Consider the following 10,044-nt stretch of genomic DNA (forward strand, 5'->3'; position numbering starts at 1 on the left):
CTTCGTTTTCCTTTTCAGGATCGTTACAATCTACATCACCCTTTTTATGGTGTCAAAAGGGCCCCTTTTCTGTCCCCTTGTGAAAACATATTCATTAATCCTCTCAAAGGATCACACACCAAGGCAAAAAGAACCGCAGATGTACGGCGGAGTACCTAAAGGATCTTTCAAGATCACCTCCCCCAATGTTTATAAATACATGTACACAACTTTCCTTTGCACTCGACATGTAAAATAGCCTCGATGCTCATAGCATTATCTGTACAAATATGTTTTGACGTATCAATCAGACTTTAATGGAAGCAGTTTTTTGCCCAAAAATACTTGGTACTGACTTATTCCTTCTATCATATTCTTTTTTATCATTTGATCGGCATGTACACCTTGGCCCGACCTAAATCGCCATGGGCTCCATTCAGCCGCGTGCATCTATTAAATTTATTATAAGTCCAAACACTTTACAAGTGCAATTCGATGTCCCCAATTTAGCATTATATGCATCAGCTCTGAATCATGTCTTGGGTCAATAGTTGGGTTGCCCGACTCCTGTGGTTACTACCTTACGTTCCGATTGTTCGGCTAAGGAAGTAAAGGGAGAACTACTATGATTGTGTTTCTGGTTGGCCAGACAAACACCTCAGTAGAGAAAGCCAAAAACTGACTGTCATGATGCGGCGAGAGCTGGTTAGCTATTCGGTGACTCAGTATAAATCTCTTGCGATTTTTTCTGTGTCACACGAAGGACTAGTTTAACCTAGTCAGGTGTTTACAGTGCCCGAGTTCGGATCACCGATTAATACCAGGGGATGCGCCTATAATTCTATTGTCAAACTCCTATGGCTAAGTGAGAGTGATAAAGTCGCATAGTCTAATTGCTTGGTTCGCCGCACTAGCACCTCCTTCAAGGACCAAATCATTGGGTTAAGTGTGTTTCTGTGCTATACAGAACGCCCCCGTAATATCTACGCGAGGGGCTGAAGCCGGCAAATGGCCAACTCTCAGATTTAATAAACGGCCGCAATGGAGGATAAATAAATCCGGATAAAAAAGACTAACATTATACGAACGCTTTGTTTTCATTACACAGTTTGGGCATTGTGGATACAATCATTCAAACATCACGTCCTTCGAGCACAAGCCCTCTATAATATGGGATCCTTCAAGGACGTCATTGAAGTACTTCTCTGGCATATGATGTTGCTTTCCTGCAGGCGGTCCTTAGGTTGCAAGACTAGTGGCATTCATATTCGCCCATTGTACCTTCACATGGGCAAAGGCCATCCGGGCACCTTGGATGCAGATTGACCGCTTAATAGCATCTAGCCTTGAGCAGGCATCGACCAGCCGCTTCACAAGCCTGAAGTAGCTATTAGGTATTGATTCGGCTGGCCAAAAATGGATTATGACATCCTTCATGGCCAACTCGGCCATCCTATGCAGCTCGGTCAGCTATTTCAGCTGATCGCTGAGGGGCAAGGGTTGCTCTGGCTCACGACATTGTGACCAGAACAGTTTCTCTGTTAAGCTCCCCTCCTCGGCTCGAAAGAAATCTGCAGCGTCTGCAACACTTCGGGGCAAATCCACAAACGCTCCTAGAGAACTCCAAATGCGTGTCAAGAAGGTATACTTTCTCCTTACATATTTTCTATGCATATTAAAAGGCTTACCAGCTACAGTCTTCTTGGCCTCGCGGATCTCCTGATAGGCACCTTGGGCTTCAACCCGAGCCTCCTTTGCACTTTGGAGCGCTGCAGTAAGATTGGATTCTTGATCCGACACCTTGCGCTCCAAAGACTCACATTTCTTTATGGCGTCTGTGAGCTCTTGTTGGACTTCGTCCAACCTCGCCTCATGCTTTTGGCAAGCGGTGTGTTCCTGGTCCGCCTCCTTCTCGGCTGCGGCTAGCGCACTGTTGAGGGCTTCGACCTCAGACGAGTCAGCTATGAGCATAAATATAAAGCTCAGTCAGAGAACAAATTGGAACTCATATCAATTCAGGTATGCTTTGGTATAACATACCTTGTTTTGCCTCCAGCCTCCGCTTTAGTTCGGAGACTTCGGCTGCATGCGAGGCTACCGCCAACTTCGCAGCCTGCTCATCAACATAGACATATATGTTAGCTCCTGTGATATATTCTTCGATCCTCTGCTCGGCGCTTCTTCGGGAAACGCCGAACAGAGTCTCAGGGGCTACTATCTATACACAGTTATTTCTTTCGCAAATAACCACAAATACATTACTTCACATACCTCAAAGCCTGTTAGAAGGCTGGTGAAAGCTTGGTTCAATCCGCTTTTCGCGGGCCGAACCTTGTCAACCACCATACCCATAAGGGTACGATGTTCCTCCATAATGGAAGCACTTTGAAGCGCTCCCATCAGAATGTTCGGCGCCTTCCAGATTGACAGAAGCCGGTGGAGTTGGCGCGCCCCCTTCTCTTGAAGAAGGCGGTTGCTCCAATTCTGGAGCCGTGCGAGTCTCCAGAATAATATTCGGCTGGGGGTCGAATTGAGCGTTGCCCCCATCACCGGCCTCCATGGGGGTGGATTTCCCCCTCTCTTCGGCAATAGAGGTATTACCCTCCGCCGCCACCTTAACGGCCTCCCGAGCCAACACTTCGGTGCTATCCTGGGCAGTGGGTGGAGAGATCTGCAGAGGCGACTTGCTCTCCATCACATTCGTCCCTAGCGAGTTCCCAAAGGACGATGATCGTTGGGGGAGATTGCAAGCCGGGCTATAAATGCGCACTTCAGTATGGTAAAATAATAAGGTATGAAATTGGATATGTATATGGTGTCTTCGGATACGTACGATTCAGCCAAGGGCTTCAACCTGGGGCGCCGCTTTGGGGTGGCATCGGCATCCGCTTCAGAGTCGTCCTGTCACATCCCTAGCTTCTGGTAATGCTCTAGGCTAGCTTCATGTGTGCATCATGTCTATATTCTGAAAGTTGAAATGAGGAAATTGAAAGCCTCGGAAATCATTTTAATAAAGGGGCAAGAAACCCTAAAATTGCAATCAGTAAATCCAAAATGCCCTAGAAATAGCTCTGACAATTTTGGCAAGAGTTATAAATCAAACCAAAATTTTGGGACATTTCTAAGGAATTATTTGGGCTCTGATTTTAAATCAATATTTTATTTGAATTTGGAGTTATATTCATAATATATAATGAATATATTTTCAAATGCCCTGAGATATTTTATGTTTATGAGGAGTAGACCTTAAGTGACATAAAATTATCCAGGGGAGTTTTGGCACTGTTTTCAAATTTGTTTGAATTTGAATTCAGTGGCAATTAAATAGAAAACAGAACAGAAATATAAAAAAAAGAAGACCAGCCACTTACCTGGCGCTCACCTGCAGCAGAGCCGGACCAGCTTCCGTTCCGGCCCAGCCCACCGCCGCCTCCCTCCCCTGTCGTCTTCCTCCCTCGCCAGAAGGACAGAGGCGAGGCGTGGTGAGCGCCGACGCCGCCCCGGCCACCTCCTGCTTGCCGCTTCTCCCTGGCCTCTTCGGGTGAAGCCACGCAGCCCCCTCGCTCCTCTCTCTCACTCTCTCCCGACCCCTTCTCCCTTCTCTGCTCTCCCCCTCTCGCGCCCGAGCGCGCTCGTCGCCGCCGTCCACTGCCACCACGGCCACCGTGCCTCCCTCGCTTCCCCGACAAGACCACAAGCTCCGCCACTCCGTCCTCGACCCACCTCACTGAGCCTTGCCCCTCCAGAAGCCCCCGAACAGCCTCACCAAGCTCGTCTTCTACCTCGGACCCGTCGTCCATCACCGTCAAATTCGTCGGCTCCGGACCGTCCCCGACCTCGCCGAGGCCACCGTTGCACCCGCTGTGAGCTCCGCCACCGTTTCCCCCTCTTCCCCTCTTCATTTGATTGCCGTAGCCGTCGCCCCCTTGATGACCGAGATGCACCGCCGCCTGAGCTCGCCGTCGACGATGCTCCGGTGACCAAATGGTCACCCTGAAGTGTCCAACCTACTCCTCGCGATGCGTAGCACCCTTCTAGCCCCTTGCCCCGCTCTTCTACGCACTGAAACGCGATCCCGCGCGCAACCGAACTCCGGCGGCCACCTAAGTCGTCGTCGGCGCCGATTCCGGCCGCCCCGACCCCAACCGACTCCACCAGAAGTTGCGGCATGTTCCCAGCTACCCATAGCCACCCTCCATGGCTCGTTTGGTTGCCGAAACGGCCAAAACCACTCTCGCCGCCGCGTCGGGCTCGCCGTCGGCTAAACGCCGGCGACCATTGACCCTTGACCAGCGTGGGTTGACCCCACTGCCCAGTTTGACTCTCCCCTCTCTCCCACTGACATGCGGGCCCCGCCCGGCTAACCAAGTTAGTTAGGGTTAATTTTAATTAGGTTAGTTAGTCCAGACACTGACACGCAGGGCCCACAGGTCAGTTTGACCTGGACGGCGCCCGTTGACCTGCTGACGTCACTATGAGGTCATGCTGACGCAATAATTCCTTTCTGGAATTTAAATAAATCTTAAATGATTTATTATTCCAGAAAATTGTATAAACTTCTAAAATTCATAGAAATTCAACCGTAACTCCAAATTAAATAATTTATATATGAAAAATTATCAGGAAAATTCAAGGAATCCATCTGTACAATTTTCATGCATGTTTGAACAATGTTTGTCCTCTGTTTTGGACAAAACAAATAAAGGGCATTTAAATAACCATATATGGAGTTGGAATTTGAATCTTGTATTCAAACCAACTTCATTTAATCTGTTGCTAGTTGCATTAGCTCAAAACACATTCATATTTCCATGTCATAGCATGCATCATATTGTGCATTGCATTGATCGTGTTTCTTCTGTGTTTGCCGGTGTTGTTCCCCCTCGATAGACGTTGTACCGATGATGTGATCGTTGACACTGATGAAGACTCAATGTTATCTTCAAAAGTGCCAGGCAAGCAAAAACCCCTTGTTCATTCCAATACAATCCTACTCTCTCGCTCCTGCTCTCTTTTAATGCATTAGGACAACACCGATTCATTTGTTACTTGCTACGATAGCTGAACCCCTTTATCCTCTGCATGACCTGTCATTCCATAGTAAATAGATGAAACCCACTAGTATGAGTAGGAGTTGTTTGAGCCCTGTTGTGCCTACTCATTCATGTTTGTTTGTCATGCCTGCTACTGCTTAGAGTTGAGTCAGGTCTGATTCATCGGGGATGAATCAGAGGTGTGTGAACATGTCCTACGGTGTGTGAGCTAAGCGTGTGAACACGATTTGGTAAAGGTAGCGGTGAGAGGCCATGTAGGAGTACATGGTGGGTTGTCTCATTGAAGCCGTCCTTAGGAACTGAGTTATGTGTTTGTGATCCATGACTCAGCTACTACCATACATTGGGCCCTGAAATATGACCCCGCTCGACTTCTTAATCACCCTTGTCCTCTGTCCAGGAGTTGCAAGTAGTTTCTAGTGTTTGTAGTATGCTGGAGGCCGTGGGCAGCGCTGACCGGAGGGGTGGGCCGTGATGCGGTAGGCACGTGGCCGGGTATATCGGGCGCCCGTTTGGTGTCACGGAACCCTGTTCACATCGTTTGGGGCTGTGAGCGAAACTCCGGCCAGATCTCCTCATGGATGGAACCCGAATAGGCGATAAACCTGGACTAGAGACTTGAGTGTTTAGGTAGGTCGTGGTCTACACCCACGTCGGCTTTCGCTTGAAGTCTGCCGAGCACATGTCGTGTGCAGACGCTAAGTGGTGGAAACATGTATGAAGAAGTACACCCCTGCAGGGTTAATATCATCTATTCGAATAGCCGTGTCCGCGGTAAAGGACTTCTGGGTTGCTTATATCAGTTCATAGACAAGTGAAAGTGGATACTCTAAAATACGCAAGATAAGCGTGAGTGCTATGGATGGCGTTCTCGTAGGGAGACGGGAGCGGATCCATAGTGGTGTATTGATATGGTGAATATGTGGACTCGTGTGCGCCACCTCAAAAGAGTTACTTGCAGTCGTAGTTTAGGATAGCCACCGAGTCAAAGCTGGCTTGCTGCAGTTAAACCCCACCATCCCCTTGGTTGATAATGATGCATATGTAGTTAGTTCTGATGTAATTCTTGCTGGGTACATTTGTACTCACGTTTGCCTATTTTATGTTTTTGCAGAGAGACTTCAGTCTCACTAGTAGTTCCGCGTGGACTTCGACGTTTAGCTTGTTACCTCAGCTACGATCTTGTGCCCTCGGCAGGATCTGGTAGATAGTCAGGCTTCTCAGCCTTTTTCATTTATAGATGTCTGTACTCAGACATGTTAGCTTCCGCATGTGCTTTGACTTGTATGCTCTGATTGTTGGGTCATGAGACCCATGTTTGTAATATCCCGCTCCTCGGAGCCTAATGAATAAATACTTGAGTCGTAGAGTCATGTTGTGATGCCATGTTGTATTTGCACATATCGAGCATATTGTGTGTATGTTATTGAAATGCTTGGTATGTGTGGGATCTGACTATCTAGTTGTTTATCCTTAGTAGCCTCTCTTACCGGGAAATGTCTCCTAGTGTTTCCACCGAGCCATGGTAGCTTGCTACTGCTCCGGAACACTTAGGCTGGCCGGCATGTGTCCTTCTTCGTTCCTGTGTCTGTCCCTTCGGGGAAATGTCACGCGATGAATACCGGAGTCCTGTTAGCCCGCTACAGCCCGGTTCACCGGAGTCCTGCTAGCCCAGTGCTACAGCCTGGATTCACTCGCTGATGACCGACACATTCGATGCTGGGTCATGGATGCCTGTCCCTGTAAGTCTGTGCCACTTTGGGTTTACGACTAGCCATGTCAGCCCGGGCTCCTTATCATATGGATGCTAGCGACACTATCATATACGTGTGCCAAAAGGCGCAAACGGTCCCGGGCAAAGGTAAGGCGACACCCGTGGGAATACCGTGCGTGAGGCCGCAAAGTGATATGAGGTGTTACATGCTAGATCGATGTGGCATTGAGTCGGGGTCCTGACAGCGTTGGTATCAGAGCTTGACTGCCTGTAGGATTACCAAGCCAAACTGGTCGAAGTTGAGTCTAGAAATTCTTTAGTTATATAAGGGAATTGATTGTGGGATGGAACGTAAGGCTCTTTTTACTCCTTATACCTCATGGCCTTCTGATCTGAGTCAACCTCTTCTCTTCTACGGGGATTAAGAACTAGGCTATCTCTTCTTTCTATCAGGATCACGTGTTACTAATCCGTAGACTTATAGAATTGTTGGAATTAAGTCTCAGTTCAGTTTCTACCACTGTATGTTAATTATTGATCTCGAGACCTTGATATTGTGCTTCTGAGTGGCTATGCCACCATTTTTGTAGCATGTCTCAAATCTTTTTGAGCATTTATAGCCGTTATGCTGTCCGAGTCATCCCAGGTTTCTAAACAATCTGATGCACTTGCAAGTCCTTCCCCTCTGGTTTTTATGTTCCTTTGGGCCAGGTTAATCACACTAATTGCTGAGTTGAGGTATTCTATTGCCTTGACATATATGTTGGAGTTCCTATTATGACCCTAAGTGCTTAGGGAATCGCCTAGTGGTCTAGCCATGATCTGTGTTTCCAGTGTGATGATTCTGGCCGTCATTATCAAAAGCATCCCGTGATGCCATTTAGTTAGTAGGCATCCTATTTCTGGGTTCTTGAACCCGAGATTCACCCTACTTACATCATGTTGATAGTGTTGCTAGTTCCTTTAGGATATTAGTAACCTTTGTGATAGTCCTCGAGGTCCGTGGTATATTGTTCTTCCAAATACCATGAACCATTCTTGGCAGGAGTTCTTCTGAACCAAAAGATGATAACAAGAGTGCTCTCGATGAGTTCTCCATGCTATATTGTGACTCTGCCAGCTCAACCTTTCTGCATGGGTTATCCGGAAGAATTATGTTGAACTTGGTTCGACATACTAATCTATGCATCCACAACTCAGAAAGTTATATGTTCCTTTGAGTTGTCCCTCTTAGTTGTCTTCTAACCCTGGTCTATCATTTGATAGTCAAGAGTATGCGTGCATTCCTATTACTCTTGTGGTCCGTCAAGCCATTCTATTCCGGAATGACTGGGAGAAACAAACTCCAGTACCTTGTCCATTTCCAGGATTGGGTCAAAGCAGTCGTACTCCGCAGATCAAATTGCTAATCTTGCTTTTGCTCTGTTCTTCTTGGAGTATTACCATCTTTATATCAAGAATGTCCTGGGAATTGCACACCATCCTATGAACTCTTGGTGCAGTGATACTTCTCTCCATCATTATTCATTTCTCGGTTTCCGTGTTGTTATAACCGGAATGTCGACGAGTGAATCATGGTGTGTGAAATCAATACTCCTAGCAACTCCGTTGCTTGGTAGTTAAATGGACGATAACCTCATTCTTAGCATGTTGATTATTGAATCGTCATCCTAAGGTTGATTGTGCTACCTAGTCCTTATTTCTGGTGCACTCTCCGATCAATGAGTTAGGATTTTGTCAAGTCCTCGCTCATTTGATCATATCGTCTTGCCCTGAAAAGCAAGATTGTTCTCGATCTTAGTAACATATCGGTGGTTCGTGATTTTCCGAATATCTTCTCGAAAGTATCACCAGGTTGTCACCTGACTGTTATGTTGAGCTCGTGATCAAGTTGGTTTATCCTCTAAACCACCCCTTTCTCCAAGAATCCGTGTTGGATACCCCTGAGCTAGTTGGTTAAGCTAGACAACAACTTGGAGAGTTGGAAGATAAAAGCTTGCCTAACTTAGTTCGTTCCAAAGGGATATTCTTGTGTAGTGTGTGTTGAAGAAAGATGATATCTTCATCGATTGGTCCCTGTGATCAGTTGCTGGACCTATTGTCTTATCAATCCTTTGATTTGAGTGTGGGCCATCGTCAAGTCAAATCAGTACCAACGATGCTTGTAATGTTGTCTTACTCGTGGTTGATCCCTCGAGCATACACCATTATATCTTTTGGGTCTGACCAATGCTATCACTTGTTCACATAATTATGGAATTCCATTTACATGGAAATCTCGATGAGTTGTTGTTGAGCCCATCAGCAGCATTTTGTCTCTCCCATGAGTCATGTTGAACATCAACCTAGTGTTGGAAACTTGTGTAAGCATTTCTTCGTGTTTCGTTCATGAAGCATATGTTTGGATGAAGGTAGTGACTTCCTTTAATTCATGTGCATCTGATGCAAGTTGCCGCCATGGATTCGAGAAAGTCAATGTTGCTTTCTTTGGAATCATTCCAAATCAGTCATGCACACGTGCGAAGGATTCTGTGGTTTGAAGACTTGCAACCTTCAATCTATATGTATCCCTAGCACACCAAGCCACTGATTGATTTGTTCAAGGAGAAGGAGTTCCTTCATAAGAGCTAATCCGGACTTATGTAAGGACTTCGATACCCTCGTTGATGGTTCCCCCTCCTGAACTTGGTAGTGTTTTATTATAAGACTACTTTGTGGTCATGCTTGTCTTGGACAACGTGTTCACATGTTTGTAGCAGAACCAGCTCATGTTTTGGAGTTTGCTATCGTAGTTCATTTCCCGAGAATCTCGCAATGTTATCTCGTCGAATTGTGTTGCAAACTTTCATTTATCTTCCTAGGCTCGATGAGTCTGGAATATCCTGACACCAACCAGATCTGAATCTCAGGCAGATATGATGATTTGGAACATTTCCCAAGAACTATAATATTGGTCCCTCGATAACTGATAAAGTGGATGTCGTGGCCAGCACCTCCCAGCCGAAAGACCTATTATTGCAGTATCTTGATTGAAGAAGTTGGCCACCTCCCCATAAGGATTTCGTAGGATTTACCTCCCTAGTTGTTCCTTATGATTTTTGTGTTTCCGAAGTCCGACCTTTACTTGATGTTCTAGATATCAAACCATATCTATGGGTGGATTACGCTAGCACATCAAGGAGAACATTAGAAGCGGAGTGCTAAATGTCTCTCGGTCGATCATCCAGATTTTATTTGCTTGGCCTCGCTAAGGTGAAATCTGAGAAAGTGTTATCCTCCTTTGCATCTGCATCGTCC

This window comes from Triticum aestivum, chromosome 7B, assembly GCF_018294505.1.
Source record: "Triticum aestivum cultivar Chinese Spring chromosome 7B, IWGSC CS RefSeq v2.1, whole genome shotgun sequence".
Lineage (NCBI taxonomy): Eukaryota > Viridiplantae > Streptophyta > Magnoliopsida > Poales > Poaceae > Triticum > Triticum aestivum.